General features: G+C 41.5%; 2 long non-coding RNA genes across 3 annotated transcripts in view; one reads left to right on the forward strand and one right to left on the reverse strand.

Moving 5' to 3' along the window:
• Positions 1 to 1604: 1604 nt before the first annotated feature.
• LOC142857898 (uncharacterized) overlaps positions 1605 to 15554 on the forward strand; it is a 78163-nt gene continuing 64213 nt past the window's right edge. For both annotated transcript variants that reach the window (XR_012911885.1, XR_012911884.1), the window contains exons 1-2: positions 1605 to 1807; positions 7365 to 7556. This is a non-coding gene — a long non-coding RNA (uncharacterized LOC142857898). The remainder of the gene's footprint in view (positions 1808 to 7364; positions 7557 to 15554) is intronic.
• Positions 9968 to 15554, reverse strand: part of LOC142857899 (uncharacterized) — a 69885-nt gene continuing 64298 nt past the window's right edge. Inside the window, exons 3-4 of the long non-coding RNA XR_012911886.1 lie at positions 11062 to 11141; positions 9968 to 10834 (exon numbers count right to left, since the gene is read on the reverse strand). This is a non-coding gene — a long non-coding RNA (uncharacterized LOC142857899). The remainder of the gene's footprint in view (positions 10835 to 11061; positions 11142 to 15554) is intronic.

The raw sequence follows: 15554 nt of genomic DNA on the forward strand, positions 1-15554 counted from the left end.
ACTCTACTCCCGAGAGAACGTTGAGCACCAAAGACACTCCACTGGGAGCTTGTCTTCTTGGCAGAACTGGCCTTTGGGTTAAGAAAAGCCCATACCTCAACTACTGAAAAAGATACAGAATATCCATAAGTGGATGAAACAGGATTGTCTTATCCTGCCAAGACAGGGTAGGATAGTTCTAAGAAAGTTCCTTGCCTTTAATAATGGTATGTCAGTTATGTTAGGCCTTAGCCAAAGTTGGTTGACTCAACATTACAAACGAGACTTTGGGTGATTGCCCAGGTAGTCAGTTGTCTCTGTCATTTGTTGCACATTTTGGATATCTCTCGTTTGTTAAGTAATATTTATTCCCTTCTCAGATCTTTGACGGAGTTGAAGATTATATCATTGTAGTTACTCTCTACATTATTTAGACTCCTTGAGATAGAATGTTTAGCAAAACTTTTGTTCTCAATATTGTTTGTTATATTTATTATTTGTTATTATTATATATAGTTGTATTTGGTTTAGTTCTGTCTTATTTAGACAAAAGGGGGAGATGTAGGGATAGCACAGCCCCCTTAGGGGGCGTGTTCGCCTCGGGCTAATGTTTACATATAAATCTGGCGAGCATGAGCCCGCTGCCCTCTTTTTTTGTATCTCCTGCTCACCGCTGGATCCCTGGTGTTGTAAGCTATCCCCTCATTAAAATTTGCTGTTTCATATTAAGCTAGCCTGGTTATTACACCGATTACAAGAGATGCTCCAAGAAGCTGGCCTTTGCTGCAGGTAAGCTGAACCCAAGGCCTTCAGTCTTGTACTGAGGATAGCTGGGCTCTTCAGTTTTCACATGGTGAGGACAGAGCTCCACTGTAAGTCTCCCTTGTTCCTGGTCTGAGGTCTACCAGGGTAGACACCCAGTGGCTATGGATCCACACACATGTGGGTGGGGAGGGGGTAGCTCAGTTAGTAGAGTGTTGTCTATCACACACAAAACCCTGAGTTTGATCCTCAACACCACAGACACTGACTTGAGTGTTTGTGCCTGTAATCTTAGCACTCCAGAAGTAAAAAGAGAGGAGGTTCAGAAGATCAAGGCAGTCTTCAGCTGTGTTAGGATCTAAAACAATGTGAGCTACATGAGATTCTCTTGATAGAAAGGGGGCAGGGAGGAAGGGTGACGGAAGTTAGGAAGGAATGAGACTGTATGTGGTCTACTTGTCATCATTTGTTCTCGTGAGTAAATTAGAAACACAGCCTGTACTCTATGTAAGATGCTGCATCACACATGGTGCCACAAAGGATGAAGTGGTCCTTCTGTATTCACGCATCCTCCCAGATTCACTTTTGTTATAGTTGTTTCTTTTTTTGTGTGGTTCAGTTGCACCATGATGTGGGAAGTTTAGTGGTGTCCTGATACCCCCAAGCTTTGGAACATCTTTTGCAAATCTGTCAATGAGAAATGAGCCTTCTATCCTCCATCTCCCCAGTCTGGTGAAGAGTAAGTGATGGCACCCTGGTGATTCATTTAATTTCTTCTGTCATCTGTTTATTAATCTGTAACTTCCTGCTGGGTTGCAGGGTGTGCTTTTTAAAGAAACCTTACACAGCACAAGTTTTATTTTGGGACCGGAAACACTAATACACAAAGAGGATCTCTGAGAGTTTCAGAGTTCTTCACGGGCTTTCCTCTCAGTAGAAGTTTTGTGATCACTCATGGGCACACCCACGTGCTGGTCAGTGAAGTGGTAGTGTGTGAATGAATGCACTCTCCTCAACTTCGAGCACATAACTATGCACGCCAGGGCAATGAAGGTCCTAACGTGTGGTAAGTACAATCTTGACATTCAGTGTCCACTGGGAACCAAGAGAACTAGAAAACGCTAGAGAAATAGAAAGGTGAGTACCATAGAAGCCTCTAAAAGGAAGACTGAGAGGGACTTTCAGCTAGCATTTATCATAATAAAACGTCTTGGTTCGGTGACTGTGGAGTAGGCAAGGAAGAGCTGGATGGTAGGGCAATAGCTTGACAGCTATTCTAAGAGTTTCTTGCAAATGGTTTAGGCAAGAGGCCCTAAAGGGCAACTTGAGAGCAAAAGGGATGAAGTGGATGGGAGACCTGAGGGATTTTCATTAAGAGACATCATAGTAGGCAGTGAAACAGGAACTGAATCAGGGTGCTGGCTTAGAATTCTCGGGGATGGTGCTGTCTTCAAGTAGAACGGGAAAGAGAAGCAGTGCGTTAGGGGATCTCTGTGGGGTCAATAGGGGACTGTTGATGTTTATGTGCCACCTAAACTGTGAGTACATGATTCGGGGCCATCTAGATTGGGCAAGGACATCATTCAGCTGCAGGTCATTGTAGTTCACAGTTTGAGAAAGAAGTACGGACTAGAAATACACAAAAGAGAAAAGAAGTACAGACTAGAAATACACAATCTGCCAACTTGGAAATATTTTTTTCTCTATGGAACTTCATGACTAACTAGGAATTCAAAGATGTACATATTTTGTACTTCGGAAGTGTTTTACAAGGTTGGTGCCCTCCAGATCACAGCACTTCTAATGGTGTCAGATTCTATGTTGGGTGCTTGGAGATGTTAGGGGGAGCAGTACAGACTGAACATGATCCAGCAGCTGACCTGTAGACTGTGAATGCCTACACGAAAGCATTGCTTGTCTTTCACTGTGAGAGAGCTTTAAAGCTGACAGTTGCAGCTAAGCTGAGGAACACTACACAATGAAGCAGAAGCTCCTCCAGTAATGCTTCTACCAGTCGCCCTTAAAAAAATGGAGGAAAATGTAAGTCTTCTACCATACAGGATAATGAAAATTTCCAGGATATCTTTTAGTGAGAGTATCCTTGGTGTTTGGGAATATAAAGATAACCTAAGTCAGCCTTAAAATAAACCTAGCCATAACATCAATGGCAACTCTATCACGAATCTTAGCTTTAAACCTAATACAAAATTTCACTTTCATCCTAAAGTGAATTCTAACACCCAACACTAATGACAAATCTAAGCATAGTCCTACTTTGAACCTAAAAGGAGCATGAAGTCTAACTCTAGCCTTAGCCCCTTAATTGTTCACTAAATATAACCCTAACCTTATAACTGACATTTTGGGGATTAACCTAGTAGGTGAGAATGTTCTTTGGGACTCTACTAACTAGATAAAACTAAAAGTTGACTTTAAGATTAAATAAATAATTTCAGGACAGGTTTTCACAACACAGTCTTTAACAAGATATCACTGGCTCTCCTGTTGTTTCTGATGGAGACAACCAAGGGTATAGTTTTATTCGTAAATATCTACAGGACACACTTGATTCTTCCCTCTGACTTCAGTAAGTGTAGTCTAGGAAGAATTGCTATAAAATTTTAGGGAATATTTCTAAGAGATAGATTCCAGTGGAGAAAATACTTTCATATGTAACTTTCACAAAGTGGAAGCTAATCTTTAAAAACTCCTCCAAAGAGCAAGGGTTTTCTATTTCTAGGGCTTTCCAGAGAGCTGGGGTCACAAGCTTCTCTATTTATATTTAAATCCCAATGTGACCCCACCTAGATCTTGCCAGCTAGAACATATCTAGATTAGTCTGGTGATCACCAGGGTGATGTATGGCATGGGACTCTGGGGTTTATAAGCATAAAATAAGGTACCACGCTGTGCTGCACCTGGAAACTCTGCCACTCTGAGCAAGAAAAACGATGAACACACGTACGACATCAGAGAATATGATGAGGCAGACAAAATTCATAGTGTGAAGATCACGAGAACACCAATGCTCTTAAGGGCTGCAGTTTGTGACATAGACCTGGATATTGAAATGACTCAGAGTTACAGATATTAATGGACGCAGTAGACAATATCTTGTCTCATCTCCATAACATTAGAACCTTATCAAAACGTTGTAACATCTATTTAGCTATTCCCAGGCTCTTACGAGCATAGGGCATTATTATTTGCATATGCAGAAGTAAGCTTAGTGGAACTTCTTCTTTACCCCCTGATTCCCCAGCAAGAATGGTAGAGATCTGCACTCAAGTTGCACAATTTTGAATGTTACAGAAGCTCCTTCTGTTTCACAGAATAGATAAGGCGTGAACTGTGCCCCAGAGGATCGAGCAAAGTTTAGAAGATCAAGCAAGAAAATCACTTTGGAATGCGAAGGGGATAAGAGCAAGGCAGAAACATAGGATGGGAGTGTAGGCAGATGAACAGCAAAGACACAAATTAGAAACACTGGGAGATGCAGCCCTCCCAGGGCCAGCACAGGCAATGATGCTTCAAGGAAAGTTGCACAGAGAAGTCACCAGTGTTTTGAAACAGAGAGTTAACCAATCCAAGATGGATCTGTAGCGGTGATCAGGGAAGACTAGAAAGCAAGTCCTAGAGGCCAGCTGGGTGACTTTCAGGTGTGACATCAGGGAAGAGTCTGGAATGTAGTAGTAGAACTTAGTATAAAACAGAAATAAGGGGCTTAGAGAACAATATTTAAGAAGGCAGAGTAGTCTTTGAGAAGAAGGGGTGAAGGAAGTGAAAAATGAAAGAATTCCACATTTTTAATAAGTAGGTGGATGCAGGTAAATCATGTACTCTTTCTGGGTCTCTCAGGAAGAAGTCTGTGGAGAGATCACCCCATGCTGAGAGTATAGAAGCCTGGTGCATGCACAGGACTGTGGCATAAACCCATCACTCGTAATGAAAAAAAAAAAGCAATTTTAAAATGGCAAGAAAGGTGATGTTTTCAATAACATTATCTATACTTGCCAGAAATTGGGAAATATCTGAATACTGTACAATGGGGGAAGAGTTTAACGAATTAGGAATATTAGGTTGAACTAAAAACTGTGTTTGAAAAGCATGAGGTGTAAATGCTTACAGTATAAGGGTGGCTGGGAAGAAAACCGGTACAACACTACCTAATATCATGGAGACAGGGTGGGCTTCAAGTTTCCTCTCCCAGGGAGGCACTATCGGCATCCGGTAGCTACAGAAAAAGGAAGGATCAGTTTTCTTTAAGGGTGTGTCCTTGGGGAAGTCTACCATGCTCCAGTAGTAAACCAAACATCCAAGAGGATATAAGCAGCCTAAGTTGAACTCCATGGCTTTTTGTTTTTATTAGTTTGTTTTTTAATGATATAAAGTCAGGTGAGCAAAAAAGTGGGATGGATCTGGGAAGGGTTGAGGAAGATGTAAATATGATCAAAATACAATGTGTTAAGTTCTTAAAAAACTAATAAAAATAAATAACTATTCATAATAGTTATGTAAATGAAGCAAAATCTGGTTAGAAGGAGCTTTATATGACTAGTTTACATTATTTTGTACATTTAAGAAACCTCCAAACTTTTCATGATGAGTCTTCATATAGCTTTTGTAATGAGAAAATATTTAGGAGAAACTGTTGGTGTTCTAAGTCTTTAGGTGTGCAATGTTTCAAAGCTAACATCGCATGACGAGCAAAGAGTGTGCATTCATGCTGCACTGGCCTTAGACAGCCTAAGTAGGAAGGAATGGTTTCTGATAAATGGCAAAAAAGAGGAGGCCTTCATAGGAGAGGGGAACACAGCTACAGAAGACAATTGCAGCAATAGCAAAGGAGCCACAGTCCTAACCAGCCCAGGACCAGAGTCCTCATCAGAGGCAGGCTGACCTTGGGGAGCTGTTTACAGCTCAGATAAACACAGAATCAACTCCGGAAGCAGATAAGAAGACTGTTATGCCCTAGTTGCAAACAATACCTCACAAAATACTTCAGGGTGGGGGGGGGTGCTAACCTCTGGGAGAACTCTGCTAGAATTCCTCTCATTGCCTTCAGGACTGCAAAACACTCTAAGGCAGACACATTACTGAATAAAACCAAAATCATCCATCCAGGGCCACTATAAAATACCTCTGGGAAATGAATTTAGTGAGTTTATATTTAATGGAATATAATGTCTCTAAGAAATAAACTCACATATGTGCTTTGGGAAAAATAATAGGTGAAGGTCAAAATCATGACTAGCTTAGAATATTGGTATTCATTCATGACAATGCTTGTTTTCCTGGTGGGTGAGCCACTATCAGAACACAAAGCCAGCCCTCATCTGAGGGACTGCGGAGCTGGACTCGTGTGCCCTTGCGTGAAGTACACACCACAGTAACTGTCGCCGACAGATGAGCTCCCGATGAGTGGAGCCTTCCTTTCCATGCGGCTTTCCTTTCACTTTAGCTGCTAAAACTTCAGGAGATTTTCCTCAAATTTCTGTTCTTCTCCCCACCCAGATTAACCTTGTTCTCTGTTTTCAGTGCCCTCTTTCCCAATGCAGCACCTCCAGGAAACCCCTAAAATAACCAAATCTAGACAGAGTGAAGATGCGGCTCTTTGCTTTTCTTTGGGGGACTGCTTGCTAGGAGACCTTCTCTATGCCTCACGGTGCCTGTCTCCCTGGCGACGGTCACGTTTGAAAGGAAATCATGAGCACAGGTGACAGAGGCAGTGCCCAAATTCCTTGCTAGCCAGAGTCCATGGCTCCTGTCAGAGGCAGTGCCCAAATTCCTTGCTAGCCAGAGTCCATTGCTCCTGTCAGTGGCAGTGCCCAAATTCCTTGCTAGCCAGTGTCCTCCTGTCGGAGGCAGTGCCCAAATTCCTTGCTAGCCAGTGTCCATGGCTCCTGCCGGATCTCCCAGGTACTGAATAAGCACAACTGCTCTATATAGAGATGGAGGATTTCCCCCAGTCAGGAGATATTGCCCCCCCCCCCGACTGTCTAGACAAACACAGTGAAGCAAACAGCATTTGGAAAACAAAAACACACACACTGGTTGTAAAGTCTTAATAGATGAACCTTTGACCATGCTTGCATCTTCAAAGTATCAAAGAGGAGGAAGGGGATGAGAGCTGGGAGGATCACTTGACCTTATTTGTAGAAATGAAATAATTAAACTAAAAGAGTATTTCGACTGCAGCTCTCACACTGCATTTTAACCAGAATGACTGTCAAAATAAATTGCAATTTACCACACCGTTTGCAATCAGGACCTCCATAAGAGGCCACTGTTTGTCTAACTTTAGCTAACCCGAGCACTTCCTGTAGTGTGCTTTAGCTGTCGGAGCCAAAGGGTCCAATTACCCTCTGGCTAGCTTGGGAATCCTTTCTCTTTCTGCAGAGATGTCTCTTTCTGCGCTTAATACTTCTGGCTTGAAAAACTTACTCTATTGATAAATTTATATGAGCAGAGGGCAAATAGAGTCAGCTCCTTCTATCTGGAGAAAGAAAGGGAGTTCTGAATCCTTTCGTGGACAGTGATTTCTGCTTGCTTGATTACATGTATGTTTCATACAGTTTGCTTGACAAGCGCGCCAGGACTGTGTTTTTCTCATCCATGACTAGGTGTGCAGAAGAGGAGGAAGACCGCAAAGAAAAGAACGTGAAGATTTCGGAGACAGAATGGACTGGGCTTTCACTGTATTGTGGAGTCTGCCAGGATAAACAAACATTCACGAACATTTTGCATTTTAAATTCCAAGCACAAGCTGAAACCCAGAGAGGAACTTCTGTGAGGAGCTAGCAGACTCCAGCTTGGTAAGTCACTGCTTCAGATTGGCACTCTGTGGCAAGCCACTAGCAAGGATGCAGTTTAGGGGGGATGTTTGAGTCCTAGGAAATTCTGTTTTCTCCCTATCCAAGGTTTTACAGAACTAAGAATTCTCCCATGGTGGGAGAGGAGCATGGGGACCTTATAACAAGACTGTTTTGGTGCACGTTTTTCTTCAAAGAATTGGAAAAATATCAATTTTACCAACCTCATCCCTACCCTGGCATAAAAACCAAATTGTCAGTGGTGTGGAAAGATGAAGAAGGTTAATGATGTGCAAATTGTGCCTTTCTTTCAGTATGTTCCTAGATATTGACTCTTGGCACATAGAATTTTCATGGACATGTGCTGAGGGACAGCCTTGTTTATGTGTTTATGTGTGTCTCTGTATGTAGAAGTACATGCACACATGTGTGTGGAAGCCAGAAGACAACCTCATATTTCATTCCTCGGGAGCTGTCCATCTTTTTTTTTTTGAGACAGGAACTTGCACAGTAGACTAGGCAGGTTGGCCAGCAAGCCCCAGGGTTCTGCTGTCTCTACCTCCCCAGGGCTAGTGGATAGCACCACACTTGGCTTTTTTATACTGGTCTTGGGGATCAAACTCAGGTCCACAAGCCTGTAAAGCAAGCATTCCATGGACTGAACTATCTCTTCAGCCTTGAGGGATGACATTTTTTATTTGAAATTTAAGTCTATCCTTTTGTGAAGAAATTTAGACACACTAATAAACTAGAGAAGAAATTTTCCTTTTATGCCCTTTGTTTGATAATAGTGCTAGTGTTAAAGAGATAAAATCATCTGAAATGTGTTGAGTTGGTGACAAGCCAATTATAAAAATAATTATAAGTGATAGAAACATTAGACTCAGGTACCATATGTATTTTTAAGCTGGGTAATCTAAACATCAAAAACCAGAATTACAAGTGACAACAAACCACAAAGAACCTTTGCATTATCTTTAAATCTCTTTATAGTTTTATAGTCAGACTCACCAAGTTGGCTTTTTCATGTCCTTTGCCCTCGTCCTATCAGTGGAGAAATATCTAAATGTGAAATTGCTGCAGTTTATAGATACCAGAAGGAAACTTGTTACTAGACATATCAAGTATCCAGTCTCTATGTGGATCAGTTGCTAACAACAATAAATGTCACTATTCTCTTGCAAGATGAATAACCACGCAAAACAACATATGTTTATAAATAATTAGGAAAAATAATTTGAACCCATGTAATCTTGTATTATGCCATGCTTGTTCCTAAGGTGACTAAATTCATACAATAAGTAGCAAAGGCTGGGAATGTTCTGGAATGTAGATAAAATGCCAGCCTACTACCTTAGCCACAGTGAGGTAAGTGGACAGGACAGGAGAGGGGAACACACACAGGCAGGCAGGGTTCAGGAGTGCATGGTATACTTCTGTGGCTGTGATAGTTCTGGAGTCTTAGGAAGAATTCTTGCAGCATCAAGGGATATTATTTCTGCCTTTCTCCATCTGGAAGTTTTCATTTCCCTGAGATAGGGAAGGGAGGGAACTTCCTTGACTTCTTCAGGGAACCCTTTGTCCCCCAAAACAAGGAACTAAAACTTGTAGTATGAAATCCTAAGGAAACCAGAGGAACCCTAGCGGAGGCCTTTGGGATTCCAAAGGGTCCACACTTGAAGGGGCCTAAGGAAACATGAGGATTCCATGCAATTTTGTGTTGAATTTTTAGTTTACAAACTTTGCAAGTATCAGTAGAAAGGGACTTGCATAAGTGGAAGAGAGAGGCTGCCACACTTAAACTGCCTCTGAAGCCAGGGCTTCTGTCCAGCCTGCGCCCCAGATCTCTGAATGCTCATGGTGGCTTTCCAGAGGGTGTCTGTGCAGCCGTGGAAAAGGACATAGGCTTCTTCCTCTTTGGAAACAGATGTGGGTCAGCCTGAGAGACTCAAAAACACTGCAATCGGGTTAGTCTTGGTTCTGAACATCGTGGCCGTGAGAGGAATGGAGGTTTGTCGGGGTGACTGTGAGTTGGCAAAATGAAGACACAAGTGGAGATTCAGAATCTAGGTGTAATGGATTATGGGAAAGAAAAGAGGTGTGTGATAAAGAACTGAAGAGGAAAGAAAATGGGAGGTTGGAAGCCAGAAGTGAAGAAGGCACTGAGAGAGCCAGAAACAGGTGGACAGGAAGGACTTAGGATGACAGTCTGAACTGATTTTGCCTACCGAGTGCGTATCTGTATTCTGGGTGGAAAAGCATGATCATGGTTCCTGGAAGGTAATACTGAAAGACCCTCAGAGAGAACCTTTTTCTCCGATGAAGACCCCAGAACCAGGACACTCCGAGACCAGGCCACGGGATGCAATTAGCAAGAGGTTTATTGAGTAAACACAGGTACCTGCAGGCAGCAAGTCTTTTCGGAGGACTTGCGCGCCTGCAGACTGGGGGGAGGTCTTTTTTATAGGGAAGAGCAAAAAACAAGTTTACAGAAGCAAAAGCGTGGTTATCGGTTGACCGGAATGAGGCGGGGGCATGAATGGTTTCCTCTCTCAGCAAGGGTGTCAGCAAAAAGCAAGCTTACAGAAGCAAAAGCATGGTTATAAGAATGAGGCGGGGGCATGAATGGTTTCCTCTCTCATCAAGGGTGTCAGCAAGAAGCAAGTTTACAGAAGCAAAAGCGTGGTTATCAGAATGAGACGGGGGCATGAATGGTTTCCTCTCTCAGCATGGATGCCTGGCAACAGTCATCCTGTTTCTGTCTTATAGCTAACTTGCTTTGTTGATATCCTATCTTATTGACATCTTGCCTTGCAGTCTTCCTATCTCTATCTCCTGCTCTCTCAGGCACATGGGATGTTCTTACGAGAGCAGGCTGGCTGCTGATCCGGAGAGTTTTTTTTAAAGCAAACAGGACGTTTCCCCAGGAGCATGCTAGCTGTGGGTTTTGAGGAGGGGGTCTGTAGGGTCTTTCAATACAAAGGAATGCTCAGACAATTAGAGACATAGTTAGAACATACAGGGTTTATCTTGTATGCCTCTGACTGTGAATACATGTGGGTTCTGTGCCTTGATCCTAGATGCCCTTTCAGTATTGTACTGATAGCTTTAAATGGTCAGCTGGACACAACCTAGAATCCCTTAGTAAGAGTCCTAATGAGGAATTCTGTAGAACAGGTTGACCTGTGTGAATGTCTACAGGGAATTGTCTTAAATGTTAACTGATATATAGAGATCAGCCCATTGTGGGCAACGCTAACTCCAAGGTAGAAGATTCCAATCTGTAAGAGATAAAAAAAAAAATACCTGAGAACAATAAGGATACAAATTATCTCTTTCATCTTGACTATGGATGTGATAAGACTAGCTGCTTGAATCCCTACTATGGTCTTCCTGGGCTGATTTCTCTATAACTTGGAAATGTAAGCCAAACAACCCCACCCCAACTAGAAGAGGAAGGGAGCCATACAAAGATACCAGATGTTCATCCCCAAGTTTGTCACATTACCTGAGGTAGGATCAGAACCTGTGTCCCCAGCTGTTGGAGAAAGCCGCTTGTTGGTTTTCAGTCGCCCGGCTAGTTTAGAACTGAAATAATCACATAGAAACTGTATTAATTAAAATGGCCCACTAGCTCTAGCTTCTTATTGGCTAACTCTTATATTAATTTAATCCATTTTTATTAATCTGTATATTGTCATGCGCTGTGGCGTACTTGATGAAGTTCCCAGCATCTATCTCCAGTGGCTCCATGGCTTCTCTCTGACTACCTCCTTTCTCCCAGCATTCATCTTGGTTTTTCCCACCTAGCTCTGTTCCCCTAGAGCTCTCCTATTGGCCCAAAGCAGTTTCTTTATTTATGAATGGTAATCACAGCACACAGAAGGAAACCCCTTATCACCTCCCCTTTTCTGTTTAAATAAACAAAGGAAGGTTTTAACTTTAACATAGTAAAATTACATATAACAAAATAGGTATTAAGCAAGAATTAAAGTTACAATATTTATGTCTACTTTATATTTTATTATAACTAAGGAAAACTATATTATTACTATCTATTTTAACTCTATAAAAGGCTCTTAGAATACATTACCTAAGTAAACAGGAAGTGCATTGTAAGCAACTTCCAAAACTCTATAGAGTTGACAGAGACATTTTTCTACCTGGACAGTCACCCAAAGTTTTTTTTTGTACCATTGGGGCATCTATTTTTAGCCTACAGGCACATAGTATTTAGTAAACTTTTTTATGAAGCAGGAAATTTCAAAGATAGTTCTGCCTATATTGGCAGTTTGTCAGTCCCTTTTTTTGTGTGTCCTGCAGAATGTCTAGCAGACTCTTTCATGAAGCAGGAATCTTGAAGGACCATCTCTCACCTTTAGGCAAGTTTAATAGTCATTTTTCTGCAGGTCCTGCAAGTCCAGTTAAGCAGTCCAGGCAAGAGCAGTTTCTTGCCCAAATGGCTAGCAAACTCCATAAGGAGCCTCTTTAATGCTCATCTTTCTTTTGAAGTAACTGGTGCTGCCAGGAGCAGAGATGTCTCTGACATGAAAAGTCCTAATTTCTTAAAACATTTAAATGCCCTATTCTGAAGGTCTCTGAAATATATCTCTATATATCTAGAAAATTTAACTAACATGACTACAAGCTTGACTATTATAGATGACTATCTATTAACCTATATTTTTAAATTATACATTACATTTTTAAATGAACTGAACAGACAAAATACCTTAATCAAGAGAAGAAATATACATATAACAAAATTGACCTTAAATTTTCATCAATAAATCAAGATACACACCAATGCAAATCTCTGTAACACCCAGCAGTTATAATAAGCTAGGTTTGGCTACACATCTCAGACAGGCTAATTGAAAGAGCCAAATTAATAGAGAAAAGCAGATGAAGGAGGTTAATTAGATGTAGGTACATCTGGAAAGGGGGCAAAAGAATTCAGAGACAGGGACAGTATCCACCCACCCCTGAGACCCCATCCATCTGTTCATCCACTTTTCAGGTCCTTAAATTAGGGCAAAGTTTCAACAGAAAGCAGGAGAAGAGCATAATTAAGCAGCCCATCACTGAGCCATCATTGCCTGGGCTCCCGTCTTTCCCGCAAGGTGGTTCGATAATTCGTTGCTACCCTGTAAAATCCCTTTCCTGGAGACAAGTTTCAGGCTTACCCAGTTGTCAGATTTTTCTTTCTCCCAGCCGAAATTCAGGGGAGAAATTCCCATCAACTAGGGAGCCCTGTTTCAATAGTCCAGATAGCCAGTGCCTTTAGAATGTCTCCATCTCTTCCAGGCAGGCAGGTTACAGTCTGTTTTTGGGTTTCTCTGAGTATGGCAGATCCTGACAGTGGATTCTTTGGGGTCTGGGAAGACTTTAATATGATTTCAAAAACATTTCTTTGGGTACCTCCAGCTTTATTAAGGTGGGTGTAGATTTTCCTGTGGTCATCTTCAATATCTTCTTTCCCCTCCACGCCTTTGACTACAGCCTATTCTGGATTCTTTCTACCCAAATAAAGCAGGGGCCCTGGAGTCAGACGTAGGGAAACATTAGTAAAGATTTTACAAATAAGCCTTTCTGCTCTTATTTATGGGTCATTCACTGACCTAAGTGAGGAGTTTGCATCTGTACCCAGTCAAAGACAGAAGGCAAGGAGCCTTTGGTCTCATCCTGCTCTGCCTTGCTTGCTCTGTGGTACACACTAGCATGTCAAGCCTGTGGCAAATGCTTCATTGGGCCTGCTAGAGTTCCTCTCATACTAACCTTGTGGTGAGGGAAGCATCTCCCTCCTTTCCCCGGGTGAGGGAGGTGGAAAGGCTCAGCTTTGAAACATATACCTTGGTGGGCTTTGGATTTTGATAGTATCTGGGATCTATTATTTTTCAGCCTTTGATAGTCAGTTAAAAATAAAAATTAAAAACCTACTATAGAGAAGGAAGAAATGTCCATCAAACATGATAAGATGGACTGAGATACCATAAGATTTCATAGGAAAACCTAATCATCTAAATAATGAATCCAATATTGAATATGTGTGAGCATGCGTGTTCCTGATCGCTTATAAATCTATGTGGGTGTACGTTGGGGCCCTGAGATTGAAATCAGGTATTTTTCTTAATAAGACTCTACCTCATTTTTATTGATACAGGGTTTCCCACTGAACATGGAACTCACTGATTTGGCCAGACTGCCCTGGCCAGCAAGCCCCAGGGTGTTCCAGGCTCTGTCTTCCCAAAGCTAGGATCAAAGGCTATGTTCAAACAGTTTATTAAGTGACAGTTCCTGACACTGCACGCATCAAATAATAGAATCTCTGAAATTTCTTCGAAGCCCAGTTTTCTTTAATAAATTTGATTGGTTTAATAAGCTTAAAGGGCACTTCCTAAATACTTAGAAATGGATGTTTAATTAGTTCCTGCAAATCCTTTGTATATGTAGTGAATAAAAGTAAGATAATATCCTCATTTACATTAAATCATTTTGGAAAATGAAAGACATTTTAAAATAGATTTGATTAATTTTGATGTGTGGAATTTCTATCCATTGCCTTATCTGACATTTTCATTCAGAGCAAGGCTTAAAGAGCCCAATGAAGGTCTGAGACACTGCTTCCAATCTCCTACTTAAAAGTTGTTCATCTTGATGACCATCTTATCTTTTCCTGTCTGTCTTCCATTTTCGATCTTTTTTGTTTGTGTTTGTTTTTGGAAACAGTATCTCAATATGTAGTCCAGGCTAGCCTAGAAATCATAGCCCCACCCTGCCTCGTCTTTCCAAGTGCTGGGCTGTGTAGACACGGGTGAGCCACCATGCCTGACTCTTTCTGTTGCTGTGACTGAATGCCTGTAATGTGGAAATTAATGAAAAGCGTTAATTCATTTCTTGTAATTTTAATACCATATTGTCGGCATTTAGTGAGGGCTTTCTCAGGGCTTCTTCCCGTGTCAAGACATGCGAGAGGGTTGTGAGGTGGAAGGCAGTGAGAGCTGACCGTTAGAGCAAAGTCCCTACCGTAATAGCCCATAAATCCACATGCCCTCCCACAGCCCCACAGCCCAGCATACTACACTGGTGGGAAAGCTTGAGAACCCTTGAACTTTGATGGGACATATTAAAATAATAATTATGATATTGTAGTCTTACTAAATGTTTTCATTTATATTGTCTTGATTGTTCTTTAAACCCATCTCACCAATTAAACAAGTGCTAGCGATGTAACTCAAACTTCACATTTTACTTTATCAAAGTAGACCGAAAGAAACCCAGATTAAAGCACCGATAAAACGGTTAAATTAATCACAAATGATAAATAGTCAGAGTAAGAGGGTAGCTAAAGTTTTTATAGGAAAAGAAATAAACTTTCTGGCCAAGGCAGACTGTTCTTTATATAAAATATAATCTCTTAGGTAATATATAGTCTTAAGAAATATCTCAGAAGCATTACAGCAATAAACTTGAACACTAGTTCATAAAGCAGTAAATGTGCCCGGGAAGTTGAGTGCTACCGAGTCTTGCTCTGTACCATCCTAAGAGATATGGTTATGTAAGAGATAATGAGTACTCCGCCTGTCATACAGGTTTGGAAATTAATGATAGGCTAAACTGTCATTAAACGTATAGTCAAGCTTTGGAGCATTGCCCTTGACCTGGTGGCAGCTTTGCTATTGGAAACACAGCCAATATTTTACACATCTATAGACAGAAACTTTCCTGACAACAACCCTTTAAAAGACGGAGCGCAGTTGCCCTTGTTAGATCAATATTGACACGTAAGCTATTTCCTCATTTCCAGTGAAACTCGCGTTTCTTAGCACCGAGTGTTTGTTGGACTATATTGGAAGCAGTCAGAAAACAGTGTATATATGACCTGATGTCCACCAAAGACTTGATTTCCTGTGAGCTTGGAATGGTTGTCCTCTTGTCTCGGAGGAACTAGAGCCCCCAGAGGGCTGTCCCTGCAGCCTTTGTGGCAGTCAGGCACCCCAG

Source organism: Microtus pennsylvanicus, chromosome 9 (genome assembly GCF_037038515.1).
Source record: "Microtus pennsylvanicus isolate mMicPen1 chromosome 9, mMicPen1.hap1, whole genome shotgun sequence".
Classification (NCBI taxonomy): Eukaryota; Metazoa; Chordata; class Mammalia; order Rodentia; family Cricetidae; genus Microtus; species Microtus pennsylvanicus.